Source organism: Cannabis sativa, chromosome 2 (genome assembly GCF_029168945.1).
Source record: "Cannabis sativa cultivar Pink pepper isolate KNU-18-1 chromosome 2, ASM2916894v1, whole genome shotgun sequence".
In the NCBI taxonomy this organism is placed as follows: domain Eukaryota; kingdom Viridiplantae; phylum Streptophyta; class Magnoliopsida; order Rosales; family Cannabaceae; genus Cannabis; species Cannabis sativa.
In genome coordinates this window covers 13,850,049-13,859,891 of record NC_083602.1, presented here as the reverse complement: position 1 = coordinate 13,859,891, position 9,843 = coordinate 13,850,049, and the positions used below count along the sequence as shown (strand labels likewise).

The window sequence follows — 9,843 nt, the reverse complement described above, 5'->3', positions numbered from 1 at the left end:
CGTAAGACTTCCAGATTTGTATGGAAGCTGGAGTGTGAGTGTGTGGTATTTCAGTATTTGTGTGGCTGCCTCTATTTATACTTATGATTAGTTTATTGTATGTTTGATGTATATGTTTGTGCTATGATGTGTGAATGTTGGTACATAGTATTTTGTTTTTCCTTACTGGGCTTTGCAGCTCACCCCTTATTTACCCCCCTATGTGCAGATAAGTAAGTCTGTAAGCTTTCGGTGACAAGTTGAGTCCGGGCAGCATGGGGTGTATCTCGTGTGATCATGTAACTGCGTGTGGTCTTGGCCATCTTCCGCTGAAAGTTTTTTTTTAATTTATTAAACTTATCGAGGATGTTGTCGTTTAAATTTTCTATTAGTTTTCCCTAAGTGGTAATACTTTATTTTTAATCGGGTACCCATGTTTTGAAAATTGTTATTTTTTTAATAAAGGCAACATTAGTATCTTAACGCCGGTTTATTTATGGCATCTTATTTTACGTAAGTAAGTGGCGTTACAATTTGGTTTTATTATTGCATGATATTTGAACAACAATTTTTATTTTATTTTAAATAATCAGTTTCTGACACACATATTATTTTATTATTTTCATAATTGTTTTTTTTTAAGTAACTAGTTTTCATAACTGTTTTTTTATTGTTGTTCATAATTGAGTTTTAAGTTTCAATTTTTTATTTGATTATTTCAAGAAACTGGTTTTTATTTGTTTGTTTTTATTTTGGTTGTTTTACTAACTGGTTTCTCACATTCCATTGTTTTTTTTTTTGTTATTCTTTTATGGTTTTTATTGCATTTTTGTCTCTTTAATTTTTTTTTGTTTCTTTTTTTTCTCTTTGATTTTAGTTTCTTTTTCTCTTTGTTATATTTGCTACATAATGTATGTTTAAATCAATTATATTTTTTGAGCAAGCAAATAAAAATTAAATGCCAAAATAAAGAATGAAGTTAGAAGTTTAGTTATTAGGTATTGATATAAAATTTACATGTTCAAAATTTGTTTTTAAATTAGTATCGTTTGTAAAAGTTTAGTTCTATTAGGTATTGTGTATTTTTCATTATGTTATTGATGAAACTATTTTTTTTTTTTGCCTCTTTTAATGAAATAATTAGTTTCTTTTAATATTGATGAAACTAGTTTCTAAAGGTAGTATCGTTTTTAGATTGTAATTTTTTTCATTATCTTGTTGATGAAACAATTTTTTTATTCTTTTTAATGAAATTAATAGTTTCTTTTCAATGTTGATGAAACTAGTTTTTTAAAGTTTGTATTCTTTTGAGATTATGATTTTTTATATTGCTTTTTTTTTCACGATGATTTTAATGAAACTGGTTTTTTTTTCTTCTGCTGTTTTTATTAAAATAATTAGTTTTTAACAAAAAAAAAAACAAATAGTAGTTTAAATAAAAGAAAAACAAGTTTAATTTACGTAAAAAATGAGATACAAAAATGTACACTAATTATATATAAGACTTTTTTCATAAATGTACAACAAAAACAAAATAATTACAAAAAATGTGCAAAAAAAATTATTTAAAAAATTTATACATTTTGAAAACTTATTACATAAAACCATATATTTTAATTATTAAATAATATAAATCATTAATGATTAAACTAATTACCATAAATAGATTAATGTAATTAATATTGGTAATATTATTTTATAATATCTTATCCTTATATTTATTATATTAATATTTTAAATATTAGTAATAATAAAAATTCAAAATAAATAATTCCGTAAAATTAATTAAATAAATAATAAATAGTTTTATAAAAAATAAACAAATTAAATATTTATTTTATTAAATAATAAATATTTATTATATATTTTAGTATGAATTATTATAATCTAATAAGTTTTTTTTTTCAATAAAATAAATATAAAAATTATAAACATTAATGTATATAAATATAAATCAATGTTTAAAATTACTAAAAATAAACATGACACACATAGAGTGATATAATAAACATATGTGAATATTATTATTTTGTTTATTAAATTTTATGTTTAATAAATAGAAAATAAAATAAACATATATATACAAAGTATTTTATATTATTAGTATGTTTATTATAATTGTAAATATAAAAATAAACATAGCTAATTTATACTATACTAAAATAAATATTTTTTCTTTCTATTGTTTCTATAGAAATACAATTCTTACATCAAAAAATAAATAAACAAACATAACTTTATAAACTCTAAATATTATTTAATTAGAAAAAATAAACAAGACACAAAAAAAAAAAAAAGATAAACAATTTTTTTATGTATATTATTTATTTTCTAAAAAAATTACTAAAAAATAAACATGACACACATACAGTGATATAATAAACCTATGTGAATATTATTATTTTGTTTATTAAATTAATATGTTTAATTAATAGAAAATAAAAGAAACACATATATACATACAAAATATTTTATATTATTGGTATGTTTATTATAATTGTAAACATAAAAATAGACATATAGCTAATATTTATACTATACTAAAATAAATATATTTTTTTTCTATTGTTTCTATATGTTGATTATTTTCTAATGAGTTAGTGAATAAATTTATCTATTAAAAAACAATTCTTACATCAAAAAATAAATAAACAAACATAACTTTATAAACTTCAAACATTATTTAATTAGAAAAAATAAAACATAAATTGTAGATAAGTATATGTGCATATGATTTACTTAATGAACACAAAATTATTTATAGAAAAAATCAATATTGAGAATCATTTACAATAAATAAAAATGTGATAATATATCAACAAAATATAAACAAAAAAAATTTGCATACATTTATAACACAAATAATAATACAAAAAATACAAATAAAAAGAAAACACTTGTAAATAAATAAAAATAAATAAAAAAAAACTAATCTTCTTATTATAATTTTTATAAACATAAATGTTTAAAATTTGAGTATATTGTATTTGGATATAGTATGTATTTGAATAATAGCTTTATAGGAAAAAATTAAATAGTGATTTAATCTAAATACAAACTTTCAATATTTATAATAATGGTTGATTTTTAAAATTATATAAAAATATAAAATAATTAATAATATATCATTCAATAACTATAATAATGAGTGATAATAAATTAAATAATCAAATACTTACGATTTATATATTGTATAATAAATTGAAAATAATTTTCTTCATAATAGATAAAATGTATGATTATATGAAAATAAATTATTATGCACATATATTGTAATAAAATTATATAATGTATATATTAGTGTAAATTGCCCTATATATTTATATATATACAAAGAGAAAAAAAATAGTTTGAGAAAAAAAAAAAAAAAAGAGAGACACAAAGAGAAATTAGAAAAAAAAAAAATAGAAAATTAGAGAGAGAGAAGAGAAAGAAAGAAAGAAAAAGTCAACAACCGACTTAAAAAATAAAAAGAAAAAAATAGAGCCAAAATTGACCAAAAAATATATAAAAACGACAAAAAAGCTTTTTAAAACTTTAATAAGTAAAAAACTAAAAAAAAAAAAAAAAAATTAAAAAAAGTATAAATGTAAAAATTTCTTTGTCAAATTATAGCCGTAATGTGTGAAAAAAAAAGTTAGTATTTCGTGTAAATTTTTCAAATAGAAAGAAACCCTAAAATGTAAATGTAAAATAAACTAAAAAAAAAATAAAACTAATTAAGTTAGAAACAAAAACATGAAATATGGGTTTGTATAATAGGTTTATAAAAATATGGCATATCAAATACCATAAAAAGTCTTAAATGTGAAAAAATGTCATAGAAGAGTGGCAAACCTATAAATGCCATATTTTTGTAACTTTTTTACAAAATCTCATATTTTATGTAATTTTCACTATTTATTTTATTTTAAAATTTAATATTCTTAATATCAAAAACTAAATATTATTTGTTTTTTAAAAAAATAAGAGAGATGCAATACTAAATTACCGTATTTGAGTAAACCAGTGCAGTATATGGAACATGATTATCGAATTAAAGTGCCAATATCATATGAAAATTGCTATGAAAACTAGTTTTTTTAAAACAAGTAGCATTCAGTTTCTGATATTAAGAATATTAAGTTTTAAAATAAAATAAAAATAAATGTAATGAATCTGAACCCCCACGTGTTCATATTTAATTATGAGTTAACGGAAGTGATAGTAATGGTGTAAGAGAATTGTAATATTAGGTATTTTTGCTTCCAAAAATAAACTAGCACCCTAATATAAAAATGTTGAAAAATTATATCAAACAAATTAAGTTTAAAATTAGGATTATTAGTAATTCTCTGTAATTGTAGGTGCCCTCCACAAAATAACCTACAAAATAACAAAATAAAACTCTATTACTACACAATATAACGAAAAGATAATGTGAAATAACAATAGTAAACAAATCCATATTTAATATAAGGACTTAAACTTAAAATACTTATCGTCAAAAAAGAACAAGTCGTTGAAATAGAAATCATATTTAATATAATGAAAAGATAATGTGAAATAACAATAGTAAAAAAAATCCATATTTAACATAAGGACTTAAACTTAAAATACTTATCTGTCAAAAAAGAACAAGTCGTTGAAATAGAAATCATGAGCAAAATCACTTCTCTTGCCAATTGACCAAACTACAAAATTACCCTAAACAAATAGGGACAAGCCATAAAATGGCACAAAAGCCAAAAAAGGCACAAAAGTCGTAAAAGGTATCAAAACTATCAAAAAATAGTGCAAAAAACCCATGTAAACATTTAGTATTTAAGTGTATAAAATCTGAAACATTAAGTATTTATGCCGCAATTTACCAAAAAAAATATAAACTCAAATTTACCATATGAGATGTTATTGCGGGGTATGAGTTGTCCACTTCCATTGTGCTTACGGTGGTTTCGCCGAATCGCTAATGTACCAAACTTCTCTTTAGCTTCAACATAAATCTGAGGTTGATGTGGAACCAAAATGCATTGGTGTTTTAGACTCTGCCCCAAGTCATAGGCCACACAAGAGCTCCAAGTTGATTTGGGAGTATGTGCTCCTAAACTAGAGGAAGTGAAGTTGACATTCTGAATTGATCCACCTGAAGATAGATGTCATGAAAATAAACACATTATTCATTTCATAATTTACTATTTTCATGGTAATTGGTTACCTTTTTAATGTATATTCCGAGTTTACGATTTACTTGTAAAGTCTGCTTTACATCCTAACTAGTCAAACTACCAAAATAAGATTCAACTTGAACATAGAAGATTAGAGTCGGCAAAAGGAATCAATTAGAAAGAATGAAGCTGTTTTTCGGACTTACGTTCCCGAAGAGCGACATAGGGCAAATCTATGCAAGATCCAACTACTCGCTTCGTTTCTTGGATTTTCTTTGCTTTCCCATGGAATATTTCTCCATCCCGGCTCCACACTAGTAAAGAAAATAGGCTTGTGGGGTTCACCACGTTTTATAGTTTTATAAACTGAGTGCTTAAATCTTCTCTTCCGAACTAGCTCTTTCGCAAGAGATTCTTGTAAACTCGAGACTCGTCACGTAGATGGAAAAAAGTAAATTAGACTAACAATTTTCTATATATTCATCCACACGAGATATGATCTTTGAGTAACATGTAACTGAAGCAGTAGAAAGAAAATTCCAATATAGAAACCCATTCTAAACATTCTTCACTAAAACTAAATACAACTACAGTTCTATAAAACACCAAGCTTTGCAGCATCTAAAGATTTGTGAAGAAAAGAAAAAGCTCTTAGCTACTTTGGAGTGCTTGCCTCTTGAAAGTTTTCCATTAAGAAAGACATTAAAGCAACCTTTGCAGTATCACTTTCAGCGTCTTTCGAAGTGTTGAAGGATCCAGAGCTCTCAAAAATTTGGTCACCAACCGTATGCTTGTTGCCATACAACCGAGTGGCCTCGGGACACCGATCACATTCACAAAAGTACACCGGCAAACCGAAATTTCTCTCGTCTAGCATATTTCAGGTTGCTTCTTGACTGGACAATAGTTTTATATATATACATGAGTGAAATTTCATTAGTCTTAAAAAATTTAAGGGTTCAAAAGAACATTTCTAACAAAGACTAATGTGCTTTAGTTCAATTTTGTGTAACTTATAGAAGTTGACACCATGAACTTTGATAGTTTAAAATAAGAAACACATGAATACTATGGATGATTGCGTATAATGAAAAATCTAAAATATTAGGACTAAAACATAATACTCTCGAGAAATTAAACTATTGACAATCCCAACAAAAATAACTTCACTTCAATAGATACTTACCTAATTACCTTTCTGTATAACATAGAATTATATATACATATACTTTGAAATTATGTACCTTTAGTCTCCTCACCATCACCAACACTGATGCCCAAATCATCTGACTGCATCTTGAGAATCTCCAGTTTTTCTTCGATGCTTCGTTCTCCATTGTTGGTTTTGATTATTGTTGAAGAATCTAAACCATTATGAAAAGCAAAAGGATGTTACAGCCAACAAATTTCAAAGATAATCTTTACAATCCTTTTTATTCTATATCAATCTTTCACCACATATAAAGGTACATATGACCTTTTAATAGCAATATGATACTTATAAGAGACATGTTTCTACATCACTAGCCAAAGAAGTACCATCAAAAAATGATATGGTTTATAATCTCAGCTATTGTTTAACTTAACAAGCAATTATTATTATCATTATTTTTTTTTTGGAGTAGTTTCTGAGTATGGTAAATCAAGTTAGCTTAAGAAAGCTTTTAAAAACTTACTAAGTTGAAGCTCCTTACCACTTTTCAAGCCAGAAACATTCGATCGAATATCAAGATTCTGGTTGCTTTCTTCAACCATAGGTGTTGCAACAGCATGTTCAGCCTATGCCATTGATGACACAATCGAATAAGAATCAATATGCTTAATGAAAGAAACTAATTGGGGACAAACCATTATATAACACAAGAAAGAAGGAAAGAAAGTGAACCAGGAGGTGGAGAATTGAAGTTGAAGAAAAGCAAGCATGGCACCATGGTTACGGGCTTGTTTGTTGGATTTGAAGACGACGAAAGAGTCAAAAGAAATGCCATTGACTCAAACAAAGAGGCTCCAAAGAGAGGGTTATGATCCGGCCCATATCTCATAGAGGTGTACTTTGGTAAACCCCATTGATTCTTGTGGCAAAGCTCCTGCAGCTTCGACTTGTACATTCTTTTTCTCTTTCTCTGCTTAGTGTTGAAGTATTGAACTTGCTTACTGAAGAACTCTTTAAGAAGATGAACATCAAATGCATAGTTTCCAAGTTTTTTTATATGGTTGTTAGTTACCAAAGGACATCAAAGGCTTTTCCCACGTGTTAAAGACAACACACACATATTGCTGTGCTTTGTTTTCCATGTCTAACATATGACTATATGAGCACCAATAAACTAATCAGTTCCACAGAAATTAAGAGAATTATATTTCTTTATTCTTTTTAGGTGTACTACTACCTTTTCTGCTAATCATGCTTATTGAACCACTTCACTTCCCATTCAATAAGTATGCGTTACTATACTAGTCTCACTCTTAACATACTTTTATATACAATTATTCCCAACAATTTCCAACCTTTAATTGGAGATGTTATTTAACTAAAGTAAAGGGATTATTAAATAACATTGTGCATTATGTACTATTGTTTTCTTTTCTTTTTTTTTTTTTTTTTTTTTTCGAAAGGGCACTTATACTATTGTATTTAAGCGATTTAGGATAAATTTTATTTTTCTAAAAACTATATATAACATCGAATTAGTTATATTTCTTTAACGAGTGGCCTTAAAGCGCTTTCATCAAGTTAAAAAGTACATGTTGAATCAATTAAAATAAAAGGTTAAAAAATACATGACAAAAAGAAGAAAAAAAAATTACCCAAAATGTGGTCACTAACTGTCCTTTCAAAAAGTTTAAGTTTTAAAGTTTTATAATTCAATGAAATTCTGGTCAATTTATCAAACACAAAATTTTGTTAAAAAAAAACAAGAAGTGATATCATTTACAAAGCCCTAGGGGTTTATTTTTATTGTGTAAAACTGCACACAAACAGTAACATCTCCAGTGCAGAGAGGGCATGAGAGGAAGACGACCCGAAAGTAATTTTAACAATCCAGACTCTACAAAAACGACTGAGACCAAAGTCACCAAACCCAAAGAGAGCCATTCAGTTCAACATTCAAAGAAAATGGAAGATGACAACGAGAAACTAAGTTTGGTGACTGGCAACAATCTTTCTGAACAAAAAATAATCATTAAATCCAAAACAACTCACCCTATTCATGTATAATCTATACATGGCCCTATGACTCATCTATACACTTCCAAAAAGGCCCCAGTTGTTGACTTTAAACGTTGAGACAGCAAGTTTGAAGACCTCAAGCATTGGCACACATCCAGAAAGCTCAGCAGGAGTGGCAGCACCAGCCCCGACGGCGGTAGCACTTTCACTCAATGGACTGAAAACAATAAGGAAGGGAGTGTGAGGGTGTCGGAAATATTAACACAACACAAAACAGTGTTGTTACCATCTATTTCTGTTCAAACATTTGGGAACTGAACCACAATCGGAGAATCTAACACAAGGAGGGTGCAGAGGAGGAAGATTATGCTCTGCCTCTTTACATTACTAAAGCACTGCTGGCAGGAAAATTTATGTTGAGAGGAAATAAATTTGTATCCCTTGAAATTCAACATCTTAACATTTGGAAGAAAAAGATGCATTAATTTTACACTTGCAACTAATATGCATAAATTGACTGAATGTTGTAAGTATATTCATGTGTAGATGCTCTTCTTTTAGGTGTTATTTATTCAAGTATAGGTGATAGCATTTAATCAATGATTTGTACTCTCGGTAAAAGAAAAGCAAAAAACCGAGAACTTGTTGCAGCAGAACACAAACTCCTAGTACTTACTTTATATGAATCGGCTCATATGCAGAAATTAGGATATCCGTGTTAACTTCTTTAAGACGAACATTTGCAACATATACCCACAAGATAACAATAAAATATTAATAGAGCACAGAAACACTAAACCGTTATTAGCTGGTGGAAAAGAAAATCCTAAACTAGATTTAAAAAAAGAAGAGAAATAACTTACCCTCACAACATTTTGTGCTTCCCTACCTTGCCGTCCCTTAGAGATAGCCTATGTTCAAGTAACCAAAATAATGAATTGATATGAGCCCAAAAGGTTAATACAGTTTAAATTTGAGATTCTTCAAAGGAAGTTTGATAAACAAAGAATATTTTCCATGCAATGGAGAAACTACAAGCCATGCTTCAAAAGCACTTCTTGCAATCATCATAGTTCTTCGTAAATGTTTCTAATGGCAGTTCAATACAAATTATTTGGAAAGAAAATATTCAATACCGATAATGATTAATCAGGTGATGAAGCAGCACACTGTTTCACTATTTCTCTTCCATTCCATATCAGTCATCAGGAAAAGGGAAAAGGATATATTATGTAAGGTTACTGTGAAAAGAAAATGTTGAAATATATACATATTTGAACACAATTTCCCTTTTGTTTTTCATCTTTGTCCCTACGAGAAGAGGCACATTGAAGGAAGTAGAAGAACAGATACCTAGCATCAATAATCACAAGTTTTACGACAGATACAAGGATTTGGTGACATTTATGATTCCACACAATAGACCAAAGGCCAATCATCCATTACTTAAATGTGAAGGCAAACTAAAAGAAAGTAAAAACCCATAACCAACAGCAAACACAACCTAAAAGATTACTATGGACACATACCATGTTGGCCTACTGCAGT

General features: G+C 27.1%; 1 long non-coding RNA gene across 1 annotated transcript; it reads right to left on the bottom strand.

The window, feature by feature from the left end:
- Positions 1-8,007: 8,007 nt before the first annotated feature.
- On the bottom strand, positions 8,008-9,502 carry LOC133034741 (uncharacterized). Its single transcript, XR_009686120.1, has 2 exons — positions 9,159-9,502; positions 8,008-8,512 (listed from the first exon to the last, which is right to left on the bottom strand). It is a non-coding gene; the product is annotated as an uncharacterized LOC133034741 (long non-coding RNA).
- Between the last annotated feature and the right edge of the window lie 341 nt (positions 9,503-9,843).